The sequence below is a fragment of the Macrobrachium nipponense genome, chromosome 13, assembly GCF_015104395.2.
Source record: "Macrobrachium nipponense isolate FS-2020 chromosome 13, ASM1510439v2, whole genome shotgun sequence".
NCBI lineage: Eukaryota > Metazoa > Arthropoda > Malacostraca > Decapoda > Palaemonidae > Macrobrachium > Macrobrachium nipponense.
In genome coordinates this window covers 69784598-69802045 of record NC_087206.1, presented here as the reverse complement: position 1 = coordinate 69802045, position 17448 = coordinate 69784598, and positions in this window count along the sequence as shown.

Sequence of the window (17448 nt, the reverse complement as noted above, 5' to 3'; positions counted from 1 at the left end):
GTATGTTTAAGACGTTTTACAGTTCATTATCCAATTAGATTTTCCAAAAGTAAATAAATATTTTTACTTTTAAAATAAAACAAATCATGCTTAAAAAAGAGAATCATGAAAAGCATAAAACCAAATAAAAATCATTAATCATTAATCTTATGTATGAAAAGTCAACAAACAGGCTACTTGCAAATAGTTAATTACTTTGATCCCCATCAACAACCATAACAGTAATACGGGGAACGTTTTACAGGAAAACAAGTGCATTATATTTTATTAATCATTTATTTGTTTTGCCTTGTGCGTTTTACTTAGCTTCCGGTGAAAGACACATTACGATGAAATCACTAACGATGTGATATATTACGATATATCACATCGTGATATATCGGTGAAAATGTATGAAATGTAATTACCATGCAATGAAATTACCACAATGAAATTTCCATGATGTAATTACTGAGATGAAATTACAGTAAATCACATAGACCGATCTGAGGAAGGCTTCTGGTGTTCAGCTTCTTTGTGTTAAAGGTAATACAGGACGCAAATGCTAAGAATTGGGTGAAATATGACCTAATAATGTGTCTACAGTCCCGACCATGTAAAATGGTGAACTATGACTATAGACCCAAACTTTCATGGTCAAGTGTGTCATTACAATTCGGGAACGTAGGCCCAAAGACAGCACCTTCTGTAGCTTAAACAGACTTTTACCAACCATTGCTTGATATTTTGGTTCTATTGGTGTAGGATAAGCTTAAAGACATTAATATTTCACATGATAAAGAAAGCAATAAAACAAAGCGACAAAAAAAAATGACATAAGTCTAGCAATTCACCTCCAACCCTTCGTCTGAATGAGCTATGGTCAAGTATTCCGCTATAATAGACTCAAAAACTGATCTGGAAATTGGGGAATTGTATTTAAATCTACAAACGAAAAAGGAAGTAGACTTTGACTAGATGAAAATTCTCTCTGAAAGAAAGGTGACTGATTTTTATACGAATATAAGAGAGTTAAAAGTAAAAATATAAATCATTTTGTGAGATAACAGTCAACATAGATAACACGAGGAGATTCTTGCAAACGTAATTGATTTGCAACAGGAATATTTAATGATAAACATTAACGTTTTACTTAAAAAAATATTTCCTTGTGCTAATGAGAGGTTACTTTCGACAAATACAAGATTCAGTTCAATATTTGATATTTCATTCATACATTTAAAATTCAAAAAGTATGTCTTTCAGAGGATAACAATTTCAAAGCACTTTGTCGAAAGTTTGTTTTATATGAGAATTTGTGAAAAAGAAAGAAAGAAAAAAAAAAAAAGTTCAGTGAGATTGTAGTTATCCACCTCTGAACTCAAGAGAAGTAAAGAACCTATATATATTAGGGTCACTTTGAGACCTATTACAGTTAACCATAATCGGTTAGATTGTATTATGTCATCTTTGAATTTGGGTTAGTTCCCAAAAATTACAAAATCATCCACTAATACAGAAACTAGTGCCCTTAAAGGGGGAATGAGACATCTCACTTCTATTTGGGATTGAGATTAGCTAATCTCAGCTCTTTCTGGTTAGAGACAAGTCGGTTAGAGACAAGCGCTGGATTCCTTGAAGATGCTGAAATAAAAAAAACAGACAGGATAGATGACCAATGCACTTTGTGGTCAATGGTGCCTCGAAGATCACGGACTTCAGGCATGGAGCACCCGTGTTTGCTGGGTGCAACATAGGGTGTGTCTGTGTGTGTTCGTAACGAACGGTATATGACTTTTATTGTTGGGGATTAAGTACTAAGAGAGGAATCACTGATTGGTTGTGACAGAGTATGGAACACGCCTGGAAGAGGTGCTGCGATGTGTTGCAGACCCATCGAATGAGGTAACGTAAGAAAGAACTTTGAAAAAGTTAACCTTTGCATTGACAATTATTGTGTCTGGAGAAAGAGAAGTGTTGAGCGGTACACATTCTTTTTGACTAATTTTCATGGTTAAAGCGGTGTTATAATTGTGGTCTCTCTATTTCAGATGGATTCGAAGTCACCATATAGAAAAATGGATTCTCTAAGACTTCTATTGACTTATTAAAATATTATGATTAGTCGAACATAATGAGATAAGAGGGGGTACTTACTTAAATATGATTTTGAGAGGAAAACGATAGTTTAACGTTTTTTTGGGTCAGAGTTAATTTATTTTATTCCATTTTATTAATTGATTTTATTCCAATTTAATGTTAGCTAATTTGGGAAATAAAAAGTATATTTTTGTAACTACGGGAATTTATTTACCTAGCTTGCTCTTTCAGCCAACTCCCCAGAATGATCTGCTACGAGCGAGGGTAGGTGTAGTTGCCAGTAGCAGTTTGTTTCATTTTGCTTAAATGAGTGTCATTTGGCCTTAAAACCCCGTTCAAGATATATATATATATCTCATTCTCATATTTTATATTTTGGAAATAATAAAAGAAAATCATTTTCAAAACTATGAAAAAATTCAGTAAATTTTGTTAACTGAATAAACTTCGGCTCCAGAAGCGTCCCTCTACCGCAAGGGGAAGCTCTTTCTCCTTCGTGTTTTACCCTCGGATTCCATCGAAGGAATTCATTGCACAGAACTCGACTATTTACGATGACTCTTCATTAAGGTAATTACTGAAATTCTTGATCAACGTCTTTTCCATCAGAGATTCGAGACAACATCGCTCCATTAATCTGTACTGCAGGAAAGAGCATCATCGGATCTGGTTTGTTCTTTGCCGATGTCCAAAGGACGAGAGAAACTGAGAACATAGACCGATCTGAGGAGGGCTTCTGGTGTTCAGCTTTGTGTTGAAGGTGATATAGGATACGAAATGTTATGAATTGGGTGAGATATGACTTCATAATATTTCTATAGATCCCACCATGAAAAATGGTGAAATGTGACTATAGACCCAAACTTTCATGGTCGAATGCATCATTGAAATTTGGACACGTAGGCCAATAGGCTGCACCATCTTTTGCTTAAATAGTTTTACCATTTCTTGATATTTTGGTTCTATTGCTGTAGGATAAGCTTAGAGCGTTTATTTTTTCTCGTGGCGAAGAAAGCAATAAATCTAAAAAATAAAAAATGAAGTCAGCCTAGCAATTCACTTCCAACCCTTCAACTACTGAAACTTTGGTCAAATCATCCGATATAATAGAAACGCTTTATTAAACGCTTTATTACATTTCCAGCTGTATTTTAACGAAATCATTGACATTATAAACCAATGAGTCACTACAGTTCTATGTCATATAGATTCATTGACCTTTAATGGATCAATATTCCGTCTGTTTGAGATTTATTTTAAAAACTGCCCTGCTTTCCTCTCTCTCTCTCTCTCTCCGCTCTCTCTCTCTCTCTCTCTCTCTCTCTCTCTCTCTCTCTCTGTTCTTACAGATAAGATCTCTTTAACTATAACCTACTCGCTATAAATTTTCAAAATTCTAGCCATGAACTACTTGTTTGATTTATAACATTTGTTTTATTGGAAGAATCTTTATTGAAAGATCACAGAATTATTTCATTCCCCTTGTGGAAGTTGATTATTGACCTATAGAATACAATTGTGGATTGGAATCACGCAGTAAGACTATGAAGTTCGTACAGCGTTATTGTGATTATATGATGGCCACAATACAATGAAACACGACTCATCACAGATCCTACGTTTCATTGTAATCAAGAACAATATCTCCGGCTTCTGAAGACCCGAAAGTGAAATGCTCTTCGGCAACTATAATGTTCAGGAAGAGGACTTTTCCATTAAAACTTCGACAATCCTGGTACAACTTTCCCTCCAGACCCATTACATAACTCTTCAGTCTTCAGGGGCTGCCGGGAGGCACCGGAGAGAATGCCAATAAATAAGAGATCGATAGATACGTCCACAGTATAATGGAGAGGACACATTATGATATATCGGTGAATCAGTGAGTTCATGATAAGTTTAGTGGATACCTGCCAGCCATCTAATGTCTAACAACATTTATAGAAATCACCACGATACAAATGGAATAGCGATGATGTGAGTTATATCTAATCTGAAAATGAACATTACATAAGAGTCAGTCATGTAAATATATGATCAAGTGTCTTCTCTATTAGGTTAATTGGTATTTTGAATTTGTAATAATGTAAAAAAAAAAGTGTGTATTCCTATGTAGTTTGTTTGTTTCTATAGTGCTTTGACGTTGCATGGAACCAGTGGTTATTCAGCAACGGGACCAACACCTTTACGTGATTTCCAAACCACGTCGAGAGTGAACTTCCATCACCAGAAGTGATAGAAATTCATTTCTCGATATAATGTGGTTCGGATCTCACAATAAGCTGTAGGTCCCGTTGCTAGGTAATCAATTGGTTCCTAGTCACGTAAAAATATCTAATCCTTCGGGCCAGCCTTAGGAGAGCTGTTAATCAGCTCAGTGGTCTGGTAAAACTAAGATATACTTACTTTTACATCACCAGAAGTACACATCTCTGACCCCTCAAGGGAATCTACGATAAGAGTTTCGAACTGTAGTTTTCTTAAGATTTCTATTTACCAGACTACAAAATCTACTAAATAGCATCTTATTATTCCTTATTCAGGTTGTTAACTATATCCCACCTTAGTAAGAAATTCAATACAAGATTTCTTTATTCGTCAGTGTGAGAACTATGTAACATGAATCCTAATCAGAACAGGAATTTTAGAAGGAAAGCAATATTCTTTTCTATTCATCTTATATATATTATATATATATATATAAGATATATATATATATATATCTATATATATATAATATATATAATAATATAAATATATATATATAATATATATATATATGTATATATGTGTATCTATATATATATATATATATATATATATATATATATGATGCGCATTTTAGAGATATCTTCCAGTCCAGCTATAAACAAAAGACTACAGAAGAAACATTGTCTTTTTTACTTTTATACTGTAGGTACTCTGTAAGAGGCCGAATGATTTGTTCACCATTAATGTCAAGATCACGAAAATTGTGTTGATTATTTCAAATGCAACCCCTTCTATGTCATCAAATATGGAGGAAAATTCTTTAGGAGATGATGATATGAAATGATAATGGCAAATATAAAGTACAAGGGAGCGTAATGTTCTTTAAAAACTCACATGTTGTTTAATGATGTTTCATGAAATGACTCCAAAGATGCGAACTGAACATAAAAAGAGAAGGCTAATGACTGGTGTGATTTCTTGGTTAATTAACGAATGAAAATGCACACTCAATGAACGACCAATTTGTACAAGATAATGACATTATGAATGATCAATTACTACGAGTTCAAAGAGCTGCGCGTTCGAGTAAGCAATCATCAATTACAAAGTGGATTATTGCAACAGAGCTTTTCATTAATCCGTAACTAATTCATTTCCCATATTGAAGTGCAATTTGTGTAATGAAGTCATGAAACTGAAAAAGTTTGCTACGAGTTTTTTTATTTATTTATTTTTTTTAATCATGCAGTCTGGATACAGAATCATCTAAAGCTGTTCAGCTTCCAAATGATTTAATTTTCTCTCAGCATCGTTCCTGAAATTAAAAGAAGACGGAGAAAAGACCAGAGAGAGGGGAAAGAGGTCCTCATTTTTGTCAAGAGATTTGCATCATCCAGAATTTCCTCTCTTTCAGTTGAGCAGCTGAAGACTCGAAACGGAATTAGCTCTACAGTTAAAGGTAAAAATAATTACTCAGAAGAGAGAGATCAGAACTAGAGAAAAAATAAAAACAGTAGCAAATATATGGGGCCTTAACGCTTTGTCACATCTGGACAGACATAGTGTGAATGATATCAAAGATGTCACGCATATACATGGAAAGGAATATCATGATTGAAGTGCCAACCTCGACATTTTAGTGTATAATTATGATAGGCTGCTGAATCTCTACGTCTGCAAACTTTTTCATACGTACACATACACAAATATATATTTAAAGCAATAGCAATACTCTCAGAGATGAAGCTTTTCATGAAAAATGTAAAATAAAATAAATCAGAAAATTGCGTTCTAGTCTAATGGACCCTTTTACAACAGATCACATCCTGAGATTGTTTGGCTTAAATGAACAAATAAAAAAGCTGAAATAAAAGGTCAGAAGGTATTAATTTTGGTCTCTGACTTTTCACATCCTTTCATACGGAAGATGTTACCTGCCTTACATGAAGAACCTTTGATATTACTGCTTATGCCACGTGACCCGGTCTCGTGCATACACTTATTAAGTGATTTTATTGCGGAGGTTTTCATTTCGTTTCTCAAAATTGGCTACTATAGTAGATTAGATTCACCCGTGCAACAGATGTCTAGGCCAGTCTCTTACGACGCTCCTGATTGGCTGTTGATAAGCCGATCACAGGGCTGGAAACTCAGTCTCTCTCGGGAGTTCACATAGGCAGGATCTATGTTCCACCTCTCCTGAGGGATAAGTCTTTCAAAAGTATCTCTCAGGAGAGGTGGAACATACATTCTGCCTATGTGAACTCTCGAGAAAGACTGAGAGTTTCCAGTCCTGTGATTGGCTTATCAACAGCCAACCAGGAGCGTCATAGGGGACTGGCCTAGACATCAGATGCACGGGTGATGTGAATCTACTATAGTGATATGAGGGACACAACTAAAAAAGGAGAAATGGGAAGGAAGCAATTGTTAGTTAAATTACGGTCGATGATAAATTATTATATGATTTGGGATGCAATTCAGTGTCCAGCTACGGAGCTCTGATGTTAAACTAAAAGCGAAAGTTTTCAATGAATAAAGGCAACTATAGCTGTTTCTTGACATGTGGATAATTCTCTCTCTCTCTCTCTCTCTCTCTCTCTCTCTCTGTGTGTGTGTGTGTGTGTGTGTGTGTGTGAACCACTCAAGACAAATTTCCCTGTCTGGTGTAATATTAAAAGCGAAAGTTTCCAATGAATAAATGCAATTATTGTTATTTTTTGGATAATCTTCTTATTTCTGTGTATGTGTGTGTGTGTGTGTGACCATCTCAAGACAAATTTTCCAGCTTGTCACCGCACATCAAGATTTGTTCCTTTGCCGAAAGCGCTTTTCTCTCTCACCAGAATGAAACTTGAATGGGAAAGAATTAGGAGCCTTGTCTGTGCTGAGTTACACCGCTCATCCCAAAAGAACAAGTTTATCGTAAAGATTTCGGCCTTGATGAAGTGGACGTTGTGTGTGTGTGTGTGTGTTGTGGTGGTGGGGGGGGGGGGGGTGGAGTGGAGGGGGGAGGAGAACCGCACTGGAGGTTTTGATTTAGATTTAGTCCTTGAGGAAGCAAACCTCCTTCGTTAGTGAACAGAAATAAAACCAACCAAGACTGCCTTTATGTACGTACGTAGTCCCCACTCTTTATCTCTTCTAAAATATATTTTTATATCGTTTTGTTAGAGATTGCCTGATGTTTTTGCTACTACGTTTCTTTTTATTCCAAAATATATGGTATGGCAAAAAAAAAAAATTCAAATGAGAGAACTTTTAATTTTTTCCTGGAACTCCTGCTCCCCACTGGAAATTGCTGATGCCCCCTAGGGAGGCGCGCCCCCCAAGTTGAGAACCACTGGAACAAAACTTCCAGAAAACTGAGTATTGTTCAACCTCTCAAAAAATCATGACTCAGGATTGACTGTACATCTGGTATTACGTGGTGGATGGGTAAGTCACGAAAGGTCTGGGAACAGAGGTGGTCACAATAAAGAAACAAGGCGTGATCCGACCTCCAGTTTACTTGGGGTGCATACTAAAATCTACGGTCAATTAGAGCTTTGTTTCACCAACGAAAACTAAAATAAATATGCTACATTTTCTTAGAAGTAATTATTCTGTAATATGTGACATGCAATTTTTTTTTCTTTTTTTACATTTTCATTCTAATAAATAAATCATGAATATCCTATCCCAAAATTCCTACATCTTTCACTCAACGTGAAACACCTTTTTCAGGTCTTTTTAGGCTTTTCCATAAACCTTTTTTACCCTCCCAACAATAACATTAACAACAAGAACAACAACAACAACAACAAAAAAGTAGTTTGTAGGCTTACTCCCCGGGTAAGCGAAAATTTCATATACCAAGCTCAAAATACTAAACGAAAGGCAGAGCAGTGATTCATATCAACATCAGACGGAGAAGAAACTTCAAAGAAATCAAGTTTTTCTTTCCCAATGATGAAAGAGGATTATTATTTGCAGCTTAAAAATTCATTATTGCTGGAGGGACGAAACAATTATAATCAGCTATTCAGGAAGATATGGGTCGATTTCGATTCAAAAAAAAAAAAAAGTAATGAACCTGATTTGACAGAGATATGTACAGCAGAACTGAAATCGATAGCTGAACGGATGAGTCCCTATCTCCTCCTGTATCAAACCTAGAGCAGATGCACTTATTGTTTATAATTAACTTTTGGTGCAAGGTATTCCGATAATAATCATAATACTGTACTTTTTCAAGCAGAATGTTATAGTAACTTAAGGAGGCGCTCCGTCGGTGATTACAACTTTAGAACTACAGCGAAGATTCTACAACTCCACAGAGAAACTTGAAAGTTAGTCTCCGTCCTTAAACGGTAATTGCCTTTGGCTATTCTAAACAGCAGGGTAGGAGTTCAAAGAGCAAAGTTATAGTATACTAATCGGAACCATAATTAAGCAGATGAGGATTCATTCTCAGTTGTGTGAAAGTACCTCTAAACGGAACGACAGACTTCAGTGAAATAGGAAGGATGTGTCTGATAGACATTTAGGGGAAGAATTTCCAATCCCAAAGTTAACAAAATAGAGCGTTGTTTTACCACCGAAAATTTTAAAAAATACATTAAGTGTTATTAGCAAAAAGTCAAGATATATAACACAGTGATAAGACCAGCATTAATGTATGAAGCAGAAACGTGGGCTCTAAGAAGAAAAGAGGAAGTAAAGCTAGAGAGAACAGAGATGAGAATGCTGAGGTGAATTATGGGAATATCGCAGCGACAGAAATTGGAAAATGATGAAATAAGAAGGGCAGGTTTAGCAAAGACTACAGAGGTGATAAGAGAGCCACGACTGAGATGGTACAGGCAACTGTTGAGGACGGATGAAGAGGAGGGAGTGAAGAGGGCTTGGGAGAAACCTGTTAGAGGAAGAAGATCGAGAGGGAAACAGAGAATTAGATGGAGAGATAAAGTCAAGGAAGATATGGAGAGAAGAGGTTTGGTGGAGGATGATACCTTTGATAGAAGGCAGTGGAGAAGAAGGCGCTTCAGGCAACCGACCCCTTAATGTAGAGACAACGGTGGGAAAGAAGAATTCTTCTGTACTGTTGAACATGCACATTTATTCTAATAAATAAATCATAAATATCCCATCCAAATATTCCAATATCTTTACCTCAACACTAAACGCCCTTTTCAGACCTTTTTAGGCTTTCCTATCCCCAACAAGAACAACAGCAACACCACCACCAACAACAAAGTAGTTTGTAGGCTTACTCTTTTTGAGCAACAATTTTGTGAGTAATAATAACGACACCTGAAAGCTATTAGTATTTTTTCCATTATTTTTATTCAATAGCAATAAGGACACTGCTTAGCTATTATTTCAAGAATGAGCAAAAATTCAACCTTTACCCTTCCTCATATTTGCATCCCAAAATACTTGATGACCAAAAAACAATAAATTAGTGTCTTTTTCCTCATCGAAAAGTTGATCCTCCAGGCGTTATTGCCATTATCTAATTAACTTCTTGTCCTCTTCATCTTTGTGTTCGAAGAGATTTTAGCATTTTATTTAGTCAATTCATTGCCTGAGATTCTATTTGCTTCTTTCATCCGTGAAGATCATTTACACCAAAGATGAAAATTGATGTATAACGTTAAAACTGAGACGACGTAATAGAAGCTGTAGCATCTGCTCTGAACCGGTTTTATCTGGACTATCTGACGCTCGAGTTTTCTAGCAGTGGTGCCACATATGCAGATTAATCTCAAATATTCAGTTTTTTCTCTGAATTACATGCTACTTTCAGTACTATATGCTAAAAAAAAAGCTACCAATTCCTCAGATTTTGTTCACAGAGTAATTTTATAATATACAGAATTATTCAGATTTTTTTTCAGAAAATACCCAGCTTTTAAAAAAAAATAAAAAAGGTGGAAAGCTGTTTTCCAGTTCCTTTGTCATCTTGTTGACTGAAGGAGTTGCCCAATATAACTTGTGAGAGTTCGCAGTCTCATATCGCCGGAGATTAATTATTCTGTGTCGTGAATTTCGTTATTAGGAGAGGAGCCTTCAAGCACATTATTGATCTCGCCAAATACCCAAAGCCTCCTACGAAAACAAGTTAATGATGAACAGATATTAGAATGTCACCGAAGGAATAAACGGAATATTGTTTTATCATATTTTTCCGAGTGTCTGCTTATTGTTGTGCATTTTGTGCATTCCTTAAATAATATTAATTGTTAATGAACCCAGGTTTGAGAGATAAAAGGCAGGTTAAGCGTAAAAGCTATTAATCTTTTGATGGAAGTTTTTACTTCAATCTTTTTCTGATATAGGCAATAAAACGGTATATTTTGGAAGTTGTACTGAACAGATATACCCATAAAACATTGAAGAAAATAATCTTATTACATATCAGTTACATAAATATTGAAGTGCTTTTTAAGTAAACAGCGATGGATAATGAACCTTCATTCTTGTTAAAAAAAATAAATAAATAAAAAGTTTAAACCACATAGCGTCGCAAAACTTTAATGTTCTCGGATCCCTGTATCATAGTATAACGGAAGAACGTATTGCATTCTACTGGATATTAACCGAGGGAACGCAATCAATTCATGTTCTGGATGGGCTATAATTGGTTTGCCTGTGAACTCTCTCTCTCTCTCTCTCTCTCTCTCTCTCTCTCTCTCTCTCTCTCTCTCTCTCTCTCTCTCTCTCTCTCTCTCTCTGAATTTCAAAATGTAAAAATTTTCTGGTAGGCGGCGAATGTACCAAATAATGTAAACGCCCTTGATTCTAATATGCCCGAAATACTTGTTATTGCAATGTCTTCTTTAAAAGACTAATTATGAGTATGGAGCTCATGAATAATTGTAAACCTAATTATTGATGTGTAAATGTAGTCTTCATTCCTTCGACTGGTGCTACTGTAAAGGTGAGTTTACACTAGGCTTCATCCCACGCTGCATCCCTAAGACTCATCAAGAACTCCTCCCAAATTCTCGTTATCCCCGCCTACTGGACTGCTCATTGGGGTGACTTAGTGATATGGCGTGACTCTTGATGAGCAGTCCAGTAGGCGGGGCTAACAAGAATTTGGGAGAAGCTGGTGATGAGTCTTATGCATGCAGCGTGAGGTGAAGCCTAGTGTAAACTCACCTTTAGAGTCAAGTATATCAGCTTAGTCAAAGCCATCACCGTAATTAACAAGAGGTTTCTTAACACAAATGTCCAGCCAACCAACTTAACTGAAAATTAAACAGTTTCGAAACATTATTATCAGTTACTTCAAGGGTCACAAAGGCCTGATGTTTCTCGTTATTTGAAATATATATGTCACGCTAAATCCACAATTCAAACGGCTCCCTTGATGTGAATCAACGATTCACCTCTATTCCAACTTTGAAGGAAACCAGATAGAGCCCTCGTATCTCCAAGGGGTTCGTTTCCTTCCACATTTCAGCTATTATTTTCGGCAAGAGGACCGCCGGCAGATTACGAGATTAGAAAACTTCCACGGATTCTAAAACTTAGCCAGTGAGACTTATGCGTGGAGGAACCAGGTGTTCCAAATACTCAAGGTGTTAAAAGCAATTTCTCTCCGAATATTCAGATGTTGGAAGCAATATCTGTCCAATAATCTGAAAGTTACAGCGTCTTTCGGACTGGTATTCCTGAATGAAATTGCACCAGAAAAGGGGGTTCACTTTTGCTAGTGGTCAGAGAGAGGATGTGAGTCGTTCTTTTTTCCTATTTCTTTTCTTTCTTTAATTTTTTGTAAAGTTTTTTCTGTGAAGGGAATCTCAAATGCTGAATCTACATTCTCATTTATATTTTTTTACCGCTGATTTATTTTTCAATTCTTGTTACATTACTCAGTCAGTTTTGACGTCACAATCAAACTAGATCGAAATTTCCAAGAACAAAAGTGAGAGCAAATCAAGCTGTTTCCTTTTTTATCATTATTAGTATTTTTTTTATCCCTAAACGTGCTTGGGTTCTTTGCAGTTCCCTATTCGAGGTCACATTTCATCAAATCTGATGTCATGTCCAGTTTAGATTTGCATAATTTGATGAAGTCGTTGAACTGAGTAGTGAATGACTGCCAACCGTGAGCATACTATCAACAACTACAAACAATCAAACCTTGCCTGTATAATTGGCTGTATAATTGCCTGTGTGCAGACGGTATATATATACATCTTTGCCGATAAGATTTACTACTGTCACAGCAGCCACAAGACTGAAATCATCCGGTGAAATAGAATAAAGAAAAAAACTTATTTAAGTCATCCTTATGAAAAGGATGACAGCAAAAATGTTCTTGTGTAAATCAGACCACTCAAATGGTTTATCGCCAGGCAGAAATTGGGAGCTATCAAACACAAACACTCCTCACTTTTGTGTTTGGGCACTTGAAATTTAGTAGTTATGAGCAGTCTTGTAAAAACGTATAGACACATTTTATTAATATAAGCTTTATGGTTTCTATGTGAAACGCTTCCAATTCAAAAATTGCACGTTTCCTGATCAAGATGAGAGATTTTTACCTTAGTAGCCCTGTCAGTTTAGTGAAATTGATACCTACGATTATCTGCATTTATATTTAGGACCCTGTGGTAGAGTACTACAACCGTAGGTCATGTGTGTCGTAAAAGGCGACTAAAAGGACAGCTGCTGCCTTGCAGTCTTACGTTTTAGTAAACGGCTAGCCATACTGCCAATAATTGTGGAAACTACTGCCTTGCAGTCATACATTTTAGTAAAAGGCTAGCCCTACCGCCAATAACTGTGGAAACTACTGCCTTGCAGTCATACATTTTAGTAAAAGGCTAGCCCTACCGCCAATAACTGTGGAAACTGCAGCCTTGCAGTCGCACGTTTTAGTAAAAGTCTAGGCCCACCGCCAACAACTGTGGAAACTGCTGCCTTGCAGGTGGACTTTTTAGTAAAAGGCGAGGCCCACCGCCTATAACCGTGGTTGATGACAGCAAGGGCATGCGGTCGTAAAAACCCCTTTGCTAACCAACAAACCATGCCTGATGCAAGCAGTGGAGAAGGCCCATCGGGCAACCGACCCTTTAATGTACGGATAAAGTTGGGAAAGAAGATTATTTGTATCTATATTTCAGTTCCTTTGATTACTCGGATAGCTGATTCTCTCTCTCTCTCTCTCTCTCTCTCTCTCTCTCTCTCTCTCTCTCTCTCTCTCGACCTTCCCTCCCAGTCACTCAAGCTCCTGAATTATTCCTTTGAAGAATCCTGCATTTTCCTTGCAGTCTTTTCTTTCCTTCAGGACGAAACACATCCCCGGGTTCTTTACTCCTATCAAATTCTCCGCCTCCATTTGCTCAGGGAATTGCCAGGCTACTTTTCCAAACTTGTGTCAGTGTTTTGTCACCTTGTGTGGTGCCATGACGTACTAAGTCTTTTGGCACTGGCATAACAGTGTCTGCAGGGATGATTTAGATTTATATTTATTGCATTTTTATCTTTTACCTGCACCTCTCTTTGCAAGCTGCTGATTGCCTTTTGTCGCGAGCCAAGGGGGAAAAAACTGAGAAAGAATTCCGGCGGAGAATCGTTTTGGCATTTTCCGAGCATCATCATCGGTCGTTATCAACAACAACAAAATAAATAAATAAATAAAATAAAAAAAGAAATCGTGTCCTCTCCCAATAACCTCTCCTGAGTGGGAAGTACAGATAACAACCTTATGAGATAATCAAGCTGCATCGGTGAAAGCTATATTGATGAAAGCTGCATTGGTGAAAGCTGCATTGGTGAAAGCTGCATTGGTGAAAGCTACTTAGGTGAAAGCTGCATACGTGACAGCTGAATTGGTCAAAGCTGCATTGGTGAAAGCTACATAGGTGAAAGCTGCATTGGTGAAAGCTGCATTGGTGAAAACTGTGTAGGTGAAACCTGTGTAGATGAAAGCTGCATTGTTGAAAGCTCCATTGGTGAAAGATACTTAGGTGAAAGCTGCATTGGGGAAACCTGCTTGTGTGAAACCTGTGTAGGTGAAAGCGGAATAGAAAGCATAATACTCTGATCAGGTAATTTTGTCAAGGTAAAGTGCCAATGAAGTATTGAGTTTTCCCTGTATTGACCAATTGTCAAGAATCTTCCAACATAACTATTGAGATGGCTTTGCCTGTCCGCCCGTGTTCTGTTCGTACTTTTCTGGCCGCACTTTTCTGTCCTCCCTCAGATCTTACAAACTACTGAGGCTAGAGCGCTGCAAATTGGTATGCTGATCATTCACCCTCTAATCATCAAAAATACCAAACTGCAGCCCTTTAGCATCAGTAGTTTTATTCTATTGAAGGTTTAAGTTAGCCATGATCATGCGGCTAGTTACGATGTAGGACAGGCCACCACCATGCCGTTTTTAAAGTTTCATGGGCCGTGGCTCAATTAGCATTATACGGAGACCACAGGAAGACAGATATATTTTCGTTGGCCTTGATTATACGCTGTACAGAAAACTCGACTTCGTGCGCATTTTTCACTTGTTTCTTAATCAGACCGTTTTCTCGTCTGACTTGTAGACGATAAACTTGCTATAAGAATCTTTCTCCTTTTTTTCTGGTATATAAAGAACCTGAAATGGTCAAAATCAGAAATGGTATTCAATCCTTTGATTTCTGTTACCTCTTATTTCCACGAAAGAAAAGTGTAGCGAAGATTATTTTAGCAAGATGCAACGACATACAAAATCTAAATTTAGATTTAGAATTTAGATTACACTGTTAGGAACTCAGTAGAACATTATCATAGCAGGAGACAGACTTTTAAACTAGGCTGAAGTACGTAATTACCAATTCATCCTTATTTCAGTTTTTAGCCCGTGAGTACCACGATCTCAAGGGGTTTCTTATCTCTTCAGCCTCAATGTAGTTTCTGGTCTCACATCTTCCTCTGTCTCCCTTTTCAAAACAAGGTTTACGCTTTTTCTTCCTCGCCGCTGCCTTATCATCTTCCGAGAAGGTATGAACCATCTCCTACTTTTCTTTTAAACTGGTGTCTGACTTAGTAATTCTTGTCTTAAGACAACATTGTTTTTTTCTTCCGAGAATGGCTTCCTTCCTAAACCCCTTTATGTGGATATTTTTTTATTCAGAATAGCGAAGGTTCCTATCTCCTAATGTTTTTCTTCCTCCCCCTCTCTCGAGAGATTTCGTGAGGAAATATTTTAGAAAAAAAACCTTAGGAATTTTTGCTTCGATTTTTTTTTTCTTTTGTGACGTCTTGAAAATAAATTTTGTAAGAAAGGAAAGGCATAGAATCTTGTCAAAGTAAAATTCACGGCGTATTCTCGAGGTTGTGGGTCTTAACTGGTGATATTTCTGCGAATATGCATAAGCTATTCTATTTCATCCTACAGACATTTCTGTTATACCTCGTGAAGAAGGTACCGTTGAATTTACAAATGACGTTGCATTGAGGTAAATCTTACAGAATATCAACACTGTATAAATAAATGACAGGTTTAAAAAATAAAATTCTCCCTTTTTTTTCCTTTATGGGAGAAACACTCACGAATACGTTCAGTTAAACTCAGGGTATTCAATGAAAGTCATCAGTATACTCAGAGTAGTTATCATAGCTTCAGTGTCATTACTCACTATTTAATTATTTTATTTACACTATAAAATTGGCCTGGATTAATAAATGTTAAATTAACGAATGTGATCTCTGTAGGTCATTCGGGAAGGAGGAAGTTCAGGAGAGACTCCACAAATCATTATGTTATCATGATATCATTTCGTCATTATAAGGTAACCAATTCAATGCATGAGTGCCGCATACAGCTAGGAAATCGGAGGCGTATGAGCTAGTATTCAGCAGTTTAAATCATTGTCTATAACAGAGTTACGGGAAACTAATCTTAGTAGGTATTTGACGCAGTGTTCAATTTATTGCCTATGCGATTTCCTTTACTTAATATCGAGGGAAAATCTTCGAATATGATGTAAGTTTTGAGTGACTTTATCATCATTATTATTACTAGCAATGATATGTATACAGAAATTATGTATGAAAATTCGTAAACTAACCAAGTCTACGGGGCGTAACCAGCCTCGTTTCACGGTCAGAACCAGCTCCGTTTCAGGGAATCCCTTCTCACCCCCACCCTCTTCGGAGGTTGGGGAGAGATAGGATAAAACCCCATTATAAACCATCTTAGGGGTCCCCACTATAACCCTACCAAGTTTCATGCCCATCGGACCAGCCGTTTGGCCATGATTGAATGACAGACAGACGGACAGACATTACATTACGCCCATAATAGTAAGATGAAATCTGAAACTCGACATTCAAGAGAATGCAAATAACTACCCAAGCATTACACTTGCTGACTGAGGGAAGGCACCACCTGACAGACGAGTGGATTGAAACTACTCTAAGCTAAGAGAAACAACATACATTGACGACTAATATTCTATATCATATAATTAATATATCTTCGCATTCAGCAGTGATACAGCAAGTAATCGGAACACATCTCTTGTTCGAGGAACTACAGTCATTACTGATACAATGAAAACAATGCAGCCCTTATTACGTGCAGTCATCGTACATAATCTCTTATCAATTATTACTTGATAAATGATTGTGTCCGGAATTTTAACCATTCTCTCTCCCATGTTACTGCATCTGATCAGGAACCTGCAATTGACTGAACTCCCGTTGAAAAACATTTTTAATGAAACAGTGAAAGCTGATTGTATTCAGTTCAGTGTGATTCTTCGCTTGTTCATCTATGAAACGAGTTCGTATTTACTTTATAGGATGAAAGTCATCTGAATTCAGTTTGAAAAGGATGAATGCTATACAGAATATTGCATCGTTTTTCGTAACAATAATATTATTATTAGTAGTATTAACAGCAGAAATAATAATCATCATCATCACCATCATCATCATCATCATCATCAACATCATTATCATCATCATCATCACTATCATTATCATTATCATCATCATCATCATCTTAGGAACACTAAGCACGATCCCAAGATCGCTGAAAAGGAATCTGGAAAACAACTAGAGGCCTGCAAGTAGCTCCCGGACAACCTGCAAGGAGGAGTGCACTCCTAGGGAACAGCGCTACAAAGTTGCGGACTCCTAAGGAGGCAGGATGCAACCCGGAACCCCACG